At 38.0% G+C, this 17887-nt stretch overlaps 1 protein-coding gene across 14 annotated transcripts in view; it reads left to right on the top strand.

Moving 5' to 3' along the window:
* Positions 1 to 17887, top strand: part of FOXP2 (forkhead box P2) — a 432109-nt gene that overhangs the window by 59608 nt on the left and 354614 nt on the right. For 12 of the 14 annotated variants that reach the window (XR_005266609.2, XR_011807001.1, XM_072033571.1 and 9 more), the window contains exon 2: positions 2489 to 2635. The exons of 1 other annotated variant lie outside the window; for it this stretch is intronic. The gene's annotated coding sequence lies outside the window, so the exon portion shown is untranslated. The remainder of the gene's footprint in view (positions 1 to 2488; positions 2636 to 17887) is intronic. One more of the 14 variants, XM_038180683.2, reaches the window with a different exon arrangement.

The raw sequence follows: 17887 nt of genomic DNA, 5'->3' as shown, positions 1-17887 counted from the left end.
TATTTTACTATGCAGTAGTATGCCTTTAGTCCACTAAATTTTGGAATTTTGTGAGAAACTTGTCTTTGATCATATATCAGTTCTAAGACACTCAGTTCTTGCTTGGTACTGCTTGCTCTTATTTGTAGTTAGTATTACAGTGACATGCAGGATATCAAACAAAACTTAGATTCCTTTTGAGCTGGATGAGTTATAATCCTACCCTTAAGATTTTACATTCTAAATAGAGAAGTCGGACAAATGGTAGAGGGAGAGGTGGCCTAAATTGTTGCTATAGGCCAGTAGTACATGGGTCTTTGATCATTATTAGCATGCTGCACAGTGATTTTTGTTCCATCTTCAGTGTAGCCATTTGAGCTGCAGAAGCAAACATAACAGCAAACATCATAGCAGCCTCTTCTTTTGCAGAGTGTAGAAGTGATGAGGGGGAGTAGATAGAACACTAAACATACTTTGATCTGATATATCAAGCTGACAAAAAAAAAAAAAGTGGCAGTAATTCAAATTCCTCATTGTGAGGTCTGAAAAGAATGTTAATAGGTCTATGCATAGATTTTGAGCAAACAAAATTTTTGTGTGAAACATTAGGCTATTAATTTGTGCATTTTGCAAAAGGAACTTTAGTTGCATACTGATGTCTGAACAAGGTTATTTTTGTCCTGGTGTGTTTATATGCTAGTGTAGGCTGCTTCATCGTATAACATGTCAATGCATAACTCTCCATATCTGGATACTGAGTTCACAGGTACAGATATCAGTATCTAGCAAGACAAGAGAAAGGACTGGTTATATTCCTTTGGTATACCTGGTGGGTATGGATGAATTAATTAAGAGAGGTTTTTTCTCAAAAGTGAAATGCCATTCTGAGACAGCAAAAAGTGTTTGCTCCTGATGACAGTCATTCACATTCCGCTGGATCAGAAGGCGTCCCTGAAGGAATTTTAATTGATCTGCACTTACCCAAAATAAAGCAAAAACACTGCTGTATCCTAGAGATAAAAGCAAAAAAAACCAGGAGATACTGGAGTACAGAGTATATGATTTTTAAGGTTTTGTTCCAGATGAAATTTGGGACATGCAGATGCCTATGACCTCCATTTATACATGTTGAACTGGGTTGGAACCTATGGATGAAGTTGCATATTCAGACATATGGAGGGAACTGTCAAAAACCTTCATAAGCAGAACCTTGCTTTGTGGCACCCTGCCCTGGCTGCTTTGGAACTGTGGACAAGGGAGAGGAAGGCTACAAAAAAATTGCTTTACAGCAAGACTTTACTACTTCATTTGATTTTTTTTTTCTATGGAGTGTCTGTTTTGGAAAAGTCAATCAAAAGCATGTAAATACAGAAAGCAGTGGGAATTCAGTTTGCAGTTCAAAAGGATCAAGCCTGTACATTCAGTGTTAGACTAGACTGTGTTTCTTGTGTGGTGAATCCCATTCCATTCCATTGTGAAATGGATATAAGAATCTCCAGTGAAGGTTCTCTTCCAAAGATAATTCCACTTTTCTCTTTGAAAACTCCTTGCATCAACAGCGTCCTTGCGAAAAAGTTTGCAGGTCTGTTACCTGTTTCATGGAGATGTTCCTGTGTATTTTTTTTAACCTGAGCTTTACTAGTCAGTTCTTGCATTCAAATAGGGAAGAGATGATCTCTGTGCAATCTCTCCATCTTCTTCAGGCTGCTGTACTTTTCTGTCATATCATCCCTGAAGTTGTCTATTTTCTAGTGTGAATAGTTGTGGTGTACAGAATTCTTCCTCATCCAGAAACTATTCTAAGCCTTTGATCATGTATGTTTTCTTCTCTGAACCTTGTGCTCTTCTCTGCTCTGAGCACCAGAAAAGAGCAGGCTTTTCAAGATGGGGCTTGATACAGAAGAAGGTGATGTGTTATGCTTTGTTCTTTATTCCTTTCCCAGTAATTTTTAGCATTTGATGTGCTGTATTGGCTCTGGCAGAGTGGTGATTTACATTTTCATTGAGCTATCCATTCCAAAGCCAAGGTGTCACTTTCTGAGATGCAGTGCAATACAGGGCTGTTTTGCTTAATAGAAGATTCAGATCAGAATTTTTGCCAGTAATGGGTAACCAAGATAGTTTCCATTGAACCTGTGTTCAGCAAATTGTGATTGCCTGCATGAACCCTGCCAAAAGTATGCAAGACTTCTTGGTGTTGCAAAATAACTAATCAACAATAGGAAAATATCTTTCAATTTGTGTACTTAGACTTTTTAGAGTAACATAATCTTGTTACTGCAAATCCCAGGAGTGGAGTAGGCAACTACACTAGGAGTAGTGACTACTTTAGATGCTTGGTATACAGAAAGATGTAAAATGTGGAATTTCTTCAAAGGTATGCAGTACATAAGTGTGTAAGAATATGACCCTGTAAAAGTAGTGAAGTGTGTTTTAAAGTGATTGCAATACCTTACCGTAAAACACAATATGGAGTATTTACTGTATTTGTTTCCTTTTTTACCTGTAGATAATTTTAAGTGAAAGCTAAGGACCTTTTGTCCTTATTTGCCATAGAAGTGAAAGGCACGTCTGGAAGGAGAACCAGCTTCAGCAAAGAGGAAAAGACTGTTCCTTTCTACAACCCAGCAAGGTGACTAAGTGACTCCAAAGAAATGTAAGTGATTTATAATGGAGCTGCGGTTGTAACTGTCTCTACTGGGGAATTTTGTGCTTTGTACACGGAACACAGTCCCATGTCACTGAAATTTATTGCTTATAGATGTAAAATATGGTTTAGAAAAAGTTTTGCAGAGCATCCAGAAAATGCATACTCCTCCTATATTTGTGTGATGGTAATGTATTCTATAATTCTTTTTTTTTTTTTCACATATGAAAATTGTTAATGGAAATGAAGTGCTGAAGGAGTCAGAAACATGGTTTTCTACCCTTTTCTACTCATCTAGATCTGAGTTAATTTAGGTATGTGGAAACTAAGCTGCTACATCTCAGTTAGTCATCTAAATTTCTGCTAACATTCAGGAGAGAAGCAGGCATCTCCAGAGGCCAACCCGTCTCATCCTAAAAGTAATGTCAAGGGAATTTAGTATGACTCCTTCAATAGCTTGAGTCTCTCCACTGACAGATCAGTTTTAGCCAAAGTATTCATTGAACACTTTAACATGGTACAGCTGCATAAGAAGCACTTCCAGATTCTTTTTCCATCCCTGTGTTGCTGTTCTCCCTCATCATGTGTAGCTGTTTACGTGGCTATGTGACAAATAAATCTGGAGAATGGAGCTGGCTGAAAATAACTAATTATTTGTATGGTTTTGTTTTCAGCTGGATTTATCCCAGCCTTCTCACATATGGCTGTCCAAGGGCTGCAACTGGTACAAAGGGTAATGGGGATGGAAATTAGCAGCCAAAAGTGTGGGGGAGGGCACAATAGATTCTTTTGGCAGCTGCTCTAGTTTCTGCAGCTTAAATTGCTTGGTGAGCTGTAATGTCAGGCCTTGTAGAAGTTAGTGCTTCGCCATTTCTAAGAGTGGAAAAACTTGAGTGATCCACCTTTATTTATTATCTAATGAAGAACTTAGGTTTTGTTGTGTATTTCACACAGTGATAATGAAGAATTTTTTACATAATTTATAACTTACATTTCAGATCTCCAAAACTAGGAAATGGTCATGAATGTCTAGTAAGTAGATAGATGTCTTGTAGTAATTTATAGTATAGACATGATACTATATAATCTGTATATACATGCATAATTCCTGAATCTTGAAAATGCTTGTCTGATTTTGTCTAGCATCATCTATGAACTGGGTAATATTATATGATTAGCAGTTGTACTAATTTAGACACCACTTTGCTGAACAACAAATACTGAATAACATTTTATTCTGATATAAAACACTTGATGGAAAGGTGTAAAGAAGACAACCATTAACAGCATGAAGTTTAACAAAGAAACTGCCATGTTCTGTACCTGGGACTGAGTAATGCCAGACAGTTACAAACCGGGAAATGCGTGGCTGGAGATCAATTCAGCAGAATGGAATCTGGGGGTGCTGGTTGACAGCAGGCTCAGTATGAACCGGCAGTGTGTCCTGGCAGCCGAGAGGCCAAACCACATCTTTGGGTGCATTAAACACAGCATAGCCAGCCAGTCAAATAAGGTGATTGTCTTGCTATATTTTTTGTTGGTGCAGCCTCACCTTGAATCTTACGGGCTCCACAATGTAACAAGGATGTTAAGGACCTTGAAAGTGTCCAGAGGAGGGTAACAAAGCTGGTAAAAGGGCTGTAGGCCATGTCCTATGAGGAGAGGCTGAGGACACTTGCGTTTTCTAGTCTGGAGAAAAGGATGTTGAGAGGCGACCTCACTGCTTTCTGCAGCTTCCTGAGAAGGGAAATGGAGAGGGATGTGCCCATCTCTGCTCCCTGGTAATGGATGACAGGATGCGTGAGAACAGCACAAAACTGCACCAGAGGAAGTTTAGACTGGGCATTAGGAAAAATTTGTTTACCATGAGGGTGGCCAAACACTGGAACAGCTTTCCTAGAAAGGTGGTTGATATCCCATGCCTGTCATTTTGGACGTTTGGACAATGCCCTTATTAATATGCTTTAACTTTTGGTGAGCCCAGAAGTGGTCAGGCAGGTGGACTCAATGACCTTTGAAGGTCCCTTCCAACTGGGCTATTCCATTCTGTTCTGTTCTGTCCTGTTTTGTTCTATGGGTGACAGGATGAGAAGCAATGGGAACACACGAAATACCGAAAATTTTATTTAAACATAAGAAGACGCTTCTTTTCTGTGAGGGTGGTTAAATACTGGAACAAGTTGCTCAAAGGGGTCGTAGAGACTACACAAGGCTGTGGAGTCTCCATCTTTGATGATACACAAAACCAAGTGGGATATAGCAACAAGCAATCTATTCTAGCTGGCCCTGTTTGAGCAAGGATTTAAATCATTTCCTGAGGTCCCTTACATCATCAGATATTCTATGATTCTGGGAATATTTATAGGTAAGCAAAATCACACAGGTTTTAGTTTGTGATATACTAAAATTTCTTTTTTTGTATTTTTCCGGTTTTGCTGTATTTAGCTATTCACTTTAGGGCTTTACTGAAGTTTTTGTAAAAGATGAGAGATTGTCGAAGTTGAGAGCTTTCTGAAATGTGTTAAATTATATTTAAAGACTTGCAAGTATAACTAAGAAAATCAGATTGAAGTCTGTGAGAGTAATTTTTAGCTGTGAATTAGCACCGCAATTAGAAGGACGGTAACATGGTGTGGATTTTATGTGTTTAAAAAGCAAAGCTTTTTTATTTGATGCATGGAATGGAAGATACATTTTAATATCATTTTGTGTTTGAAAAAAATAGATAAAAGTAGGGACAAAGCTTTAGAGAAGAGATCTAGTAGTCCACAACAGAAATATCTCTTTCTGAAGTCTAGTCAGAGGCAATTAGGAAAAAGAACTATTTATTTAAATTTATATTTTCTTAAATTTCAGCTTGAATTAGTTTTGCACACATTTCCCATCCACAGTTCTGCTGGAGGCTCTTTGCAAGATCTTCTGTGAGATATATCATTTCTGAGGAAGGGGAAAAAAAAGTCAATTCTAAAAAAAGGTCTAGTAACTCTTGACAGATCTTGAGATCTCAACAAATTAGAGGGCTTGGCAATCAACAACTACATGATGTTTAACAAGAGCAAGTGTCGGATTCTCCATCTGGGACAGGGCAACCATAGGTATACAGCTTGAGGATTGAGAGGCTGGAGAGCAGCCCCACAGAAATGGATCTAGGGGTTCTGGTTGCCAGCAAGTTGAATATGAGCCAGCTGTGTGCCCTAGCAGCCAACCATACTCTGGGGTGCACCAAGCACAGCATTGCTAGCAGGTCAAGGGAAGTGACTGTCCTACTCTACTCTGAGCTGGTGCAGGTTCACCAGCTTTACTGTGTGCAGTTTTGGGCAACAGAATATAAGGACATAAAACTATCAGACAGTGTCCAAATGAAGCCTACAAAGATGGTGAAAGGTCTAGAAGGCAAGATGCATGAGGAGCAGCTGAGGTCCCTTGGTTTGTTTAGCCCAGAGAAGAGGAGACTGAGGGGAGGCCTCATGGCAGCCTGCAGCTGCCTCATGAAGGGAGCGGATGGGCAGGCGCTGAGCTCTGCTCCCTGGGGACAGTGACAGGACCTGAGGGAACGGCATGGAGCTGGGACAGGGGAGGGTCAGGCTGGGGGTTAGGGAAAGGTTCTGCACCCAGAGGGTGTTCGGGCACTGGGACATGCTCCCCAGGACAGTGGTCATGGCACCGAGCCTGCAGTTCATGAAGTGTTTGGACAACACTCTCTGGCATAGGGTCTGATTTTTGGGTGTTCCTGTATGGAGCCAGGAGTTGGACTTGATGATTCTTGTGGGGGCCTTGACAACTGAGGATATTCTGTGATTCTATGAATTCTATGAACACTTTTCTTTGATTTTGAGGAAGGGCTTGAAATTCAAGAGCAAAGCTTCAATGGTTTATAAGATGTGCCTTTTGCAATGCCTCCGAACGTCTATCATTGAAGTATTGCATTGAATTATACGCTTTTGCAAATTGGTGCTTACTCGTAATCAGAAGAGGCATATTACTTTGTCAGCATATTCTCAAAATACACTGTGTATTCTTAAGCTTCTAGAAATGATTGAGTCTGTCCTGGAGTGGAGATCAAACGCTATGTGACATTTCAAATGTACAGATCCCATGTTATTTTCACAAAAGGGACTTGTTTTTTGCATTTTTCTGGGACAGCACATTTTTATTTTTATGCTTATTAAGAATTCTTTCTATATCTTGTGCTTATTTTGCCCATATACTCTTTGAGAATGATATCAAGAGTGGAATTATTTTTTCCCAATTTTAGCCGTCTAGGAAGCTTGGTGTTCCAAGTCTGAGCTAGTCACTGTAGATATCTTTAGGCAATGAAGAAAGATGGATGCTTCAAGAGGAGAGTCACCCAGCCTCGTTTTATGTCTGTGTTAAGATGAGAAGAATCCACCTTTGGAGATGGCTGTTGACAACGACATATATGGGAATGACAATGACAATAATGGAAGCTTAAGGTGATAAGCACAGATTTAGACATCTAACTTTTCTATGAAAAGTTAAGGCAGATCAATTCCATCTCTTGTGATGGAATATGAGAGTTAAGAGGAGGGAATGTTAACACTGACATTGACAAAAATATCCCACTTTCAGGTGAATAAACAAATTTTTTTCTGAAATTATGTGTTTCTTTGTGTATTTCAGTGTTATATAAAAGATTATTAAAAGGACATTTTCCATGTTGCTTAGATGTTGTACGCAACCATTAAGAAAATGCTCTTCAAATACCTTTTTAATATTAACTATGAAATACCAATAGATTTTTCATTTTCTTCTTCCTATATCTTGTCTCTAAGTTGAGAAATGCAAATGTTTTAATTCTCTCTTGTTACCTAATTTCTAGTAAGATACTAAAAGTGAGGTATCATGAGATTCTAAAATTGTCCATTTAATATTGCTTATGATACAAGACTGACTTTAAAATCTGGTGGTAATAGAACAGATGAAAAAATGCTTTAAAATGTTTTTTAGGTGGAAGTAACTAGGTGACTTTCTTCAATTGGAAAAAGATTGCCCTATTATCAACTCATATTGATAATTTGTTCTATTAAATACGATTCTGGTTAAATGATGTTTTCTATTTGCATAGAAGTATTATGTGTTTCTTTAGTAATTCAGAATGCTGTCTATATTTGACTGATGGCAATTACATCTCCCAACATATTATATTAATGTATGGTGAAGTTGGTAACCTTTATTGGTTTGACTATTCATGAATCAGGGCTGTATGTGAGAAGAACTTTCTTGTAGTGGAAGAGGTGATTGTTTTAAAAGGTGTTAGAAAGAATATACAAAGTTCTGATTTTCACTTTAGTTAGAATATATGCATGCAATAAAGAAATTCTAGCATAGCTTACAACTAGATGTCTTTTTGTAGCATTACCATGTAACTGAATGATTACCTTGGACAGCTGTACTTACACGAATTATTTCATACGTGTGATGTTTTTGACATCACTGTTAGGGAACTACAGACAACAGAAGAACATGCTTCAAAGATGATATTAGTATTATGCTTGTCCCGTTGTGGGAGAAATAACACAATTGCTTGAAGTAAGCAGTATTACTGTACTTTCATTTATGGCTGATTAATTAGCCTCATTGGGGTGTGTAAAATTTTTCTTTCAATCTTAATTTTCTTTTGAATATTTCTTTTTGTATCTGGGTTGTTTCTTTCATTTTGTTTTCCATCTTTTTTTTTTTTTTTAATTTAAAATGTGGTACATTTAGTAACTCTTGCATAGTAGCAGACTGTATGTGTAATAATGTAAACCTACAGAGAATTTCTGATTCTGGGAATCTTCATACAGTCTAAAGGAAGGAATTTTGTTTGTTTGTTATTATTATATTTTTAAAAAATACTGGCAAATTGGCCTAAAGAAAGTTGCTCAGAGATGCAGAAGCAACCTCATATCAATTCTTTTAACATATTTTCTTTAATTCATATACTCAAAATAACAGTTACAAGTGCGTGTATCTCAGTGTCAGTAAGCCATGTGCTGTAAACATGGTCAAAATATTTTCCTTAGAAATACAATCATATCAGTACTTGCTGGCCAAGATTGTTAGTGGTAAATAGGCAGAATTTTACTGAAGCTGACAAGCTGTCCCTTTATGTAGTTGATACAAGTTTTACAGGCTTCATTTTTTTTTTTTTCCACGATTGTCTGCTTTTATTTGAGTTGGATTTGTAATATTCCTATCCTTCTGCTACCTTAAGAATGTTTAGTTTCGAATGGCATTTTATGCATTATCACAAAAATCCACCAAAAAGACCCTAGTTCTGAGAAAACAAAAAGGGCAGTTCAGCCAAGGTACCACTAAACAGAGTATGTTTGAGTAGTGAAGAACTGTGCATATTTGTATTGAACTATAAATTTTATTTCATGATTGACATTTTGTCCTGATCCCATTACAGAGTTCAGACTGAGTAGATACTACATGCTGAGAATGTCTGGGTCCAGTGGATAGACACCTGACCAGTATCCATTAAAAAAAGTCATTAACTACTCAAATGAAAGAGGCTTGTGCTTAGTGGTGCAGTCTAGTTGGAGGCCTGTAGCTAGAGGTGTCCCCCAGGGGTCAGTACTGCATCTAGTCTTGTTCAACTTAACTCATCAACGACCTGGACGATAGACCAGAGTGCACCCTCAGCAAGCTTGCTGATGACATAAAGCTGGGAGGAGTGGCTGATACCCCGAGGGCTGTGCTACCATACAGAAGGACCTTGTCAGGCTGGAGGGTTAAGCTGAGAGGAACCTCATGAAGTTCAACAAAGGCAAGTGCAGGATCCTGCACCTCGGGAGGAATAACCCCAAGAACCAGCTGGAGAGCAGCTCTGCAAAGGTAGGGACCTGGGAGTTCTGGTGGGCTTCAGGCTAACCATGAGTTAGAGGTTGGACTCGATGATCTTGAGGTCTCTTCCAACCTAGAAATTCTGTGATTCTGTGATTCTGTGCCCTTGGGCCAATAAGGCCAACAGTATCCTGGGCTGCGTTTGGAATAGTGTTGCCAACAGGTCAAGGGAGGTGATCCTTCTCTGCTCAGCCCAGGTAAAGCCACACCTGGAGTATTGTGTCCAGTTCTGGGGTCCCCAGGACAAGAGGGACATAAAACTACTGGAGTGAGTCCAGAGGAGGGCTACAAAGATGATTAGAGGACTGGAGCATCTGTCATACGAGGACAGGCTGAGGGAACTGGGCCTGTTTAGCCTGGTGAAGAGAAGACTGAGGGGAGGCTTCATACAGGAAGGGTGTCAAGAGGATGGAGCCGGTCTCTTTTCAGTTATGCTCAGCAGAGATTGAGAGGCAACAGGCACAAACGGAGGCACGGGAGGTTCTGGCTGAATATGAGGGGGCACTTCTTGACTGTGAGGGTGACAGTGCACTGGAACGGGTTGCCCAGAGAGGTTGTGGAGTCTCCTTCTCTGTAGATATTTCAAACCTGCCTGGATGCCATCGTGCGCAACATGCTCTAGGTGATCCTGCTCAGCAGGGGAGCTGGACTACATGATCTTTAGGGGTCCCTTCCAACCTCATCCATCCTGTGTGATTATGTGAAAGTAACAGAGCACATAGTACCCAGCACAGTCATCTAACTCAACAGTTTTTATTTATTTATTTATTGATTTATTAAATAGAAAACAGAAAATTCTGTTTATATCTGTCTACCTGGGGGATAAATCCCATTCAGTATAGGTAATGCATAAAGTACCCATCACGTTGTTGGTCTGACTCAGAATTCAAAGGCAACTTGAAATTTCAAATAGGGAAATAGGAAAGATATTTTGATTATTGCAGGCATTTTTAGGAAGTGTGAATATGTACTGATAGTTTTTATAAAACTATATATGTGCTATATATGTATCATGTTTGAAGACACAAAGCAGGCAAGAAAGGAAGAAAAAGTTTTTATGAGCATGTCTTCATTTCTTCAGCCTACGTATGTTCTCTCATCTCTAGTAGTTTTTGGATGGATGGATTCCTGAGTCACTCATTTGAGAACATTAATTCATGGGACTTTCTGCCCATTCTAACTGTCAATTTTCTTCATTTTTGATTTTGTGAGAGATGGAATCATATTATTTTAATTTACGGTATCTTTCCTGTAATACAGGGAAGTGAAAGATAGGAGGTAAACTAAATAAGGATGCCAGTTAAACAAACACCTTTTGGTAAAATGATTGTTTTACAGACTCTGTTGTTCTGCATGCAGCTGCAGTTCCCTGGCATTTAGCTGTTCAGGGATCGGAAATGGTATGGAACATGCATTTGTAATGGAACACAATATTTTTCATATAAGATCGGTAAATGTTTTTATAGGATTACTGCCTGCTGGTAAACAGCTGTAGTGTTATGCTTCAGAGGTAGAGGCATTTGAATGGTAATGAGGGGATTCTTGTATACAGTTAACACACCATGGTGAGATCCTTTGGGGCATAATTCATGACATATATGATAGTAATACACTGCATTGCATCTGAGGATTGCAAAGAACTTCATAGAAAATATTAATGAATGTTCACCCTAACCCCCTTAGACAACTGCTTAGACTACTTAAATCATGAGTTGGGTTGAAGACAGAAATACATCATTTTTGCAGTATGTTGGCTACTGTGCTTTTGCTGAGCACAGATAATTCAGAAAGCTTCAGTCATATGTATTGTGGTCAGTATTTTGGACAGCAAGATGTTAAAGTTTAGAGAAATTAATGGACTTAGTACAGGCAGACAGTAATGCCAGCATAAACAGTCCAATCCGAATTCTACCAAAGTCATCAGAATTTGTTTGGCTGATGGCAGCGATGGTTGTCTCAGACTTCTGGGTCTCTTCAGATCCTGTCATTTAAGTTAGTTCACTCTGAGCAGTACAGGGATCTTGTCCATGCCTGGGTTTTGCTCTGTGATGCAGATGTTGTGTTTGAGTTCTCAGCATGAGAAGAATTAACTTCATATATCTAAAATCAATACTGTTGACATGTGGGATTGTACAGCGTGAAGTGCTGCGTAACAGTACAGAAAATAATTGTTCAAGCACAGTGCAGTTGAAAATTGTCCAATTCATAACAAATTCGTAATTTTTGATACTGATCTATGTATATGTCAGAACACCAGCATATTTTTGTGTTAAACCCATCAGTACGAGATACGCAAAACACAAACAGCTTTCCAAGGGCAAGGCAGTAGTCACACAACCACTGTAGTTGTAAAGTATAAGAGCAGAAACCATCTGTTGTGTGGTGTATTTTGATGAAAACATCCATGATAGAAACCAAAGCTAATTAAACAGTTACACAGTTACTCCACAGTGCAATTTAGGGCTTTTAAAACAATTTTATTTAGAAAATTGGTTTGGAGAGAGAACTGTAAAAGATGCCCTTTTTTTTTTTTTTTTTTTTTTTCCAGTACTGCTGCCTTTTCAAGGCTACATCTAAATCATTGCTGAGGACCATTCATTCACCCATTGTCCCTTCTGTTGAAGATACCAGTATTAACTTAACAGTATTCTTTAATATTTGTGCTATTCTAGACTCATATTTTGTGGCAGTGAAATACAGAATTGTTTCTCTTCCTTATCTGTAGCAACAAATGAAAACATGCAGGTTCTCAACTGACACAATTTTGGCTAAAATCATATTTTTAAATAGAAACCAAGTACGGGTTATGCTAATAGACCCTCATTTGTAATTTAAACTGCAGCTGTTAACATTCAATAATAGAGCCATACATCAAGGAGTTTTCTGCAAAAACAGAAAAATACTAATTCTCCATCCTCAGATCTGCAAATCCAGACTGATGGGATTTCAGCCCTTCATCTTTTAGTGACAGGCAGCAGCATCAGTGGAATAAAACTAAAATGTGATCCCCTTTCTCTCCACCTCCTTCCCCTAATTTTACTCTGACAGAGAAAGAAACACAGTTTTAGCTGGTATCTTTGCTCAAGGGAAAAAATGGTCTGCTATCAGGTCTTTTAGGGAGAAGGAGTTCCTCAGTGGAGCAGTTAAGCTGTATTTTGATTCTCAGGGTGCATCTCATACCTGTATTTTTGCAGGATATGGTAAATGATTTCTGAGACAGTTACTGAGAGCAGAATCGAGATCATCAACCTTTCCCCAAAAGGTCATTATCTTTCAGTTCTTGTTTTTGATGAAAATGTTGAACATGGGGAAGATGGGCTCCAGGGGTACTATCTGAAACTGTCTCGAGTGCAGTATTCGAAGCCACCTGGTAACAAAAGATGTACTTCTGTTTTTTCAACTTCAAAAATCAATGACTCTGATCAAAATTTTGCAGATTAATTTAATTTATTTTGCAATAATTTAGTGTGTGCATGTTGAAATTTATCATTCTAAAATGTGCATACATTACTCTAAAGTCCTCTAAATTTCATGATGAAATAGAAACGTTTGGGTATTTTGAAGTTGAGACCTACTGTGTCTTTGGAGAAATTCCATGTTAAGCCCTACAGCTAAATTCCTAGAGCTCTTCTGTTGTCTGCAAATGAGTTTCTCCTAATGCTGTAGGTTGTGAAGCCGAGCCCCTGCTAATGGCTAGAAATACTCAGTTATCTGACAAGAGGAAAGGTAGAGATTTACCTAAGCAAAAGTAATCTTTACATGCTGCCATATGAAACAAAAATAATGTAGTTTGTATGTAGAACAGAATGTGGTTATCATCTTAGTATTAATGGGCTTAGGGAGCATCTCTGTTAGTCTTATATTTCAGATCAGGACTGTGCTTCTGAAAAGCCAGGATAAGCTAGGTTCCTTTTTCAACCTTCCTGTTGACAGAGCTAAACAAGGAGAAATACTCCACCAGAAGGACCAAAAGCATGCAGTACTGCAGAATGAAGTGTCCTGAAAGACAAGTTGAATGGGTGTGAAGTGCTTGGCTCCAACTGTTCTGTACAAGCCATTCTTGTTGGGCTGCATTATTTCCTAATGCAGACAATTTCTCATTTAGGTAAGACTATACCTCTGGGGATCCTTATCGCGGAAAGATAGGTCTGCTAAAAACAAACAAAAAAAACCACTTTTTTTTTTTTTTAAGTAATGTAATATTGCCACTTTGGGCTCAGATAGTGTACTAGAACTGGTAACATAAGTCTCTTCTGGAATTGATCTCACTTTTTCTGTTTGTATTTCTAAGGGAAATTTAAAGCAGGTATCTTAAACAGGAGAATTATGTGATCTATGGAGGGAGGTCCCTTTCAACTCCATTTTCTGTGTTTATATGATAAATGAAGCAGTAGTGAACTTACCTCTTGCTTATCAATAGTTAGGGAAAAAAAAAAAGAGGCTAATACCAAAAGAAAAAAAAAAAAGCAACAAAAGAACATCTTTTCATTCTAATCTGTCATCTTCTATATTGTAATAAATCGTGGTGTGTGTATGTGTGTATATATATTTTTAAATTCTGTATGTGTATATAATACAATGTTGAATTTAGTATGACACATAGTGAGGAATGTTGCTGATAGCAGCAGCTATCGATGAAGTAGGTCCACTGGACAGGGCATCTCTTTTATTATGTATCACTCTCCACATTGTTTGCAAGGTGAAGTCTTTAATCAGCTTTTCTGAACAGAGTCCCTCTGCTTTCTGCCCAGGTTTCTAATTGTGTTGTGTGTATTTCTGATGTTTCTCTGTCCTAATCACTATTTATAAGTGAGATTGCTGTATAATGGTATCTGTAATTCTTCAGTGGGAGTTTAACTGTGATTTATGAGTTCTTACTTATGAAAGCCTTTAATTTTGGTCCATCAGTCACTATTTATACTTCCCAGTATGGCACTGAGCAACATCCTAAATGCTATGTTACTCAAAGCCATCACTTGTAGCTATTGTAGTTTGCTGATCCATAATTTAAAATGTTCTACATTTTTGCATTATTTTTTAAGTAGTGATGCTGACTCTAGCAACTGAAATGTTGACAGTGTTTTGTGGTCATAAGTGAAACTGGGTATCATGGGGTATACAAAAATAGCCACTTTGTAAATATATATAAAAGACACTAAAGGAAAAGAGGAAAAAAAAAAAAGAGTTGGTAGCAATTTAGGGAGAACAATTTGACTAGTTGAACAGCAGGAAGGCACTAGTCATCCGTTAATTCTCAGTGGTATTAGACCAACCATGATATGGTGAGGTAATCAAATGTTTGAACATTAACTGGTTTAATTGGTAGGAGGGTAAAGGTACAAAGAAAATGTGTTTGCTTACAAGGTTCGCCATAAATACAGGCTCTTCAAAACTCATAAGCTATTGCCATACAGCTCTAGTAGCACTCCAAAACATTCTGATTTTCAACATGTTGAAACACTGACAAAATGGAGATTTTTTTAATCTTGAGCTGTATATTGCAAATTGTGTATTTGTTGAGGGATACAGCATTTCTACTGAAATGTCATATGATTCATGTAAAAATAATTGTTGAAAAACTGTAAATGTATCCAGTGACCTTGCCTGATGTGCAAGTCTAGCAACTGTGAGTTTTCAAGTGTGCTCTGAAGACGGACAGTTATACATATATTTACTTCCTAAGGAGGAACAACATGACTGACCAACCATTTACTACCTGTCACATGAATTTCAGAAGTAAGAAAAATACGACAAGTATTTGTACTTTTTCTTAGTTGCTCAAGAGCATCTATGGCACTCATGTTTCACTTAATGCTTCATTCACTCCTGAAGAAAAAATGAGATATCATTTGGAATGGAACAAGGACAATTTCTTTCCTAGGTGATAGGAAACATGAAAAGCCCAAACCAGGAAATTCTGGAAGGAGAAGGGCCTTTACCTTTAAAGTTTATGTTTGTAAGTTTGCTTCATTCTGAAAGGTTTTTCTGTTCAGTCCAGACATAACTGGACTTGAGCTGTCTGAAGGGAGAGGGGAAACAAAGTGACTTAGGTCACAATGTAGTTAAAAAGATAAATCAGGCTAGAAAATGAGTAGGGGGCACACAGTCCTAAAGACTTAGAGTCTTGAAATAATGTACATGTGAGCTGAACAGTTCTTAAATGTGACTTGCGTACTTTTTGGTAAGTATTAAAAATACCCAAAGATCGAGTTTGCCATTGTGATTTCTGGATTCCTACCATAGCAATTGAGTGTAGCAGATGGTGAAATATTATGAACTTCTTTGCTTTATCATCACACATGACTTTGTTTAAATGTATGAACAAAGTGCTCTGAAAGCTGTTTCTGTTACTTTTAATTCTGTGAAGCTAAATGCTGGTCAGGTTTAACACCAAGGGAATTCGTTCCATTACTTATATTGACTTGCACAGTGTGGCAGCGCACTCTTGGTCTTCTCCATGCATATGTCTTCCATCAAATTAAAGTATTTTGTCAAAGGCAGCGTGTGAATAGTACAAAATAGCCACCTGATTTGTGTACAAAACCAGGCAGAATTGTGCCAGAAGAAACAAAAATATTTCTAAAAATTAGATCCTAAATGTTGGTTTAAAGGTTGTGTCCTTTGGAAGGATTTGAAGCAGTTTAGGTGCTTATGTTGCTCTAGGGACTCTGAGTACTGTGAGGTTTTAAGGAAGGCTAAGTATTCCAGGAAGTTTAAGAGCTTATAGCATCGTAAATATTTAAGATGATTTAAAAGGTTATGTCCTCTTTAGTATTTGAGTTGGATTAAGTGCTTATATTGCCTTAAGGACTTTTTCATTTTTTTTCCCTAAAAGGAACCTAGGAAATTAAATGCAAAAATAACCTATGGATGCAATGTTCAGGCTGCATTTGAGGAATGCAGAATTCTAGGTTTCAATAGCAGCATTAGTTTGGCCATACTGCATATGTATCGAAGATGGACAGAGCAATGGAGGACATCTAAGAAAAAGCTGAGTATGAAATCCAGAAGCTGTAGTTTTTAATACCATGACAGCCAATGCATTGAGATATGGTTCTTCTTTATGTTCTGTATCATCTGATTAAAAAGATCAAATAGAGGATCAGGTTAGAATGAGATCTTGGAAATGCAAGGAAACAATCTTACGTAAGAAGGTAAAGGTAGTCCTTGATTCAGTACTCAACAAAATAGCCATTTATTTTCATTCTGTAGATTTGCCAATATTTTATATGATATAATATGTAGTAATGAATATTAGATATGTAGGTCTCAGAAGCTTCCTTTTCAAATTTATCAATTTATATATTTATTGTTGTCTTCTGAGATGCCTAGCCTAAATTCTTCACTAAAGTATATTTATAGTATATGCATCTTTCTGAACTTTCCATGCTTCTGTATATTGTAGGTATATTCCTTAAAAGTGTATTTTCTGTTTTCTGTTTTATTAACCAAGCACATACATTTCTCAGTGTATAAAGAGCAAATTACCACCATTCATTTAATGTGTTCTTTGCTTCCTCAAATCACTAGGCATCAGTCCACATTTTTTCTTGTTGGCCTCTAGTACAGCATTAATGTTGCTCAGTTAATATAGCATAATTATGATAGCTATATCTATACTGCTATTGCAGACTGCTCATGTGAGAAGCACTCATGACAGCTATCTGGGCAGTGTTCTGTGGGCGCAATGGAAAGACATAAAATTCTCTCTTGGATGATGGAATGGATACAGCATTCTGGCAAGGAGAACCTCATCAGAGCCACTCTCCTCCTCCATGGTGACATTCCTGCCAAAAGTTGCTTGTGCAGCATGAAGTGCATAACTTGGGGTACACTTTGATAGCAACTCCTTGCTAATCTTGCTGCCTAGGCATAAAATTGATTTACCAGGTAAGGTAGAAGAGTGGCATCTACAGGGAACAGGAGTTGAATCTGATGGTAGCCTGAAGCCTTAATGGCTGGGTAGGCAATGGTTTTATTCAGCAACGTAGGTAGGGGGAATTGAGTGTCTTCCAGGTGGCCGCATGCCTCCAGAAAGATCACTGTTAATAACTCAGCAAGCTGAAATACGATGTCAGTTATGTTCCATTACATCAGTGTTCTAATACGGGTGGTAGTCCTGGGTCACTTTATCCCACCAGTTTTGAGCATGAATAATCAATAGTTGGTGGCACAGTGCATTCAAATGGTGAGATGATCAGAAGTGGATGTCTGACATCTTCAAGACTGTCTGTGGCTCTGATATATACCACAATGCAGAGCTGAGAAAATTCTGATGGAGAAGGATGAGAAGAAAATGGGATATACTTCAAAACATAGGCCTAAGTGCAGTACACTGTTTGAGTTTATTGTTGCTACATCTAAATGCCACACACTCAAATGATGGCGTATTTTAAACTGGATTTAGTG

The sequence above is a fragment of the Anas platyrhynchos genome, chromosome 1 (assembly GCF_047663525.1).
Source record: "Anas platyrhynchos isolate ZD024472 breed Pekin duck chromosome 1, IASCAAS_PekinDuck_T2T, whole genome shotgun sequence".
NCBI classification, from domain to species: Eukaryota; Metazoa; Chordata; class Aves; order Anseriformes; family Anatidae; genus Anas; species Anas platyrhynchos.
Note: the sequence above shows the minus strand (reverse complement) of the source record. Positions and strands in the feature narration are given on the sequence as shown.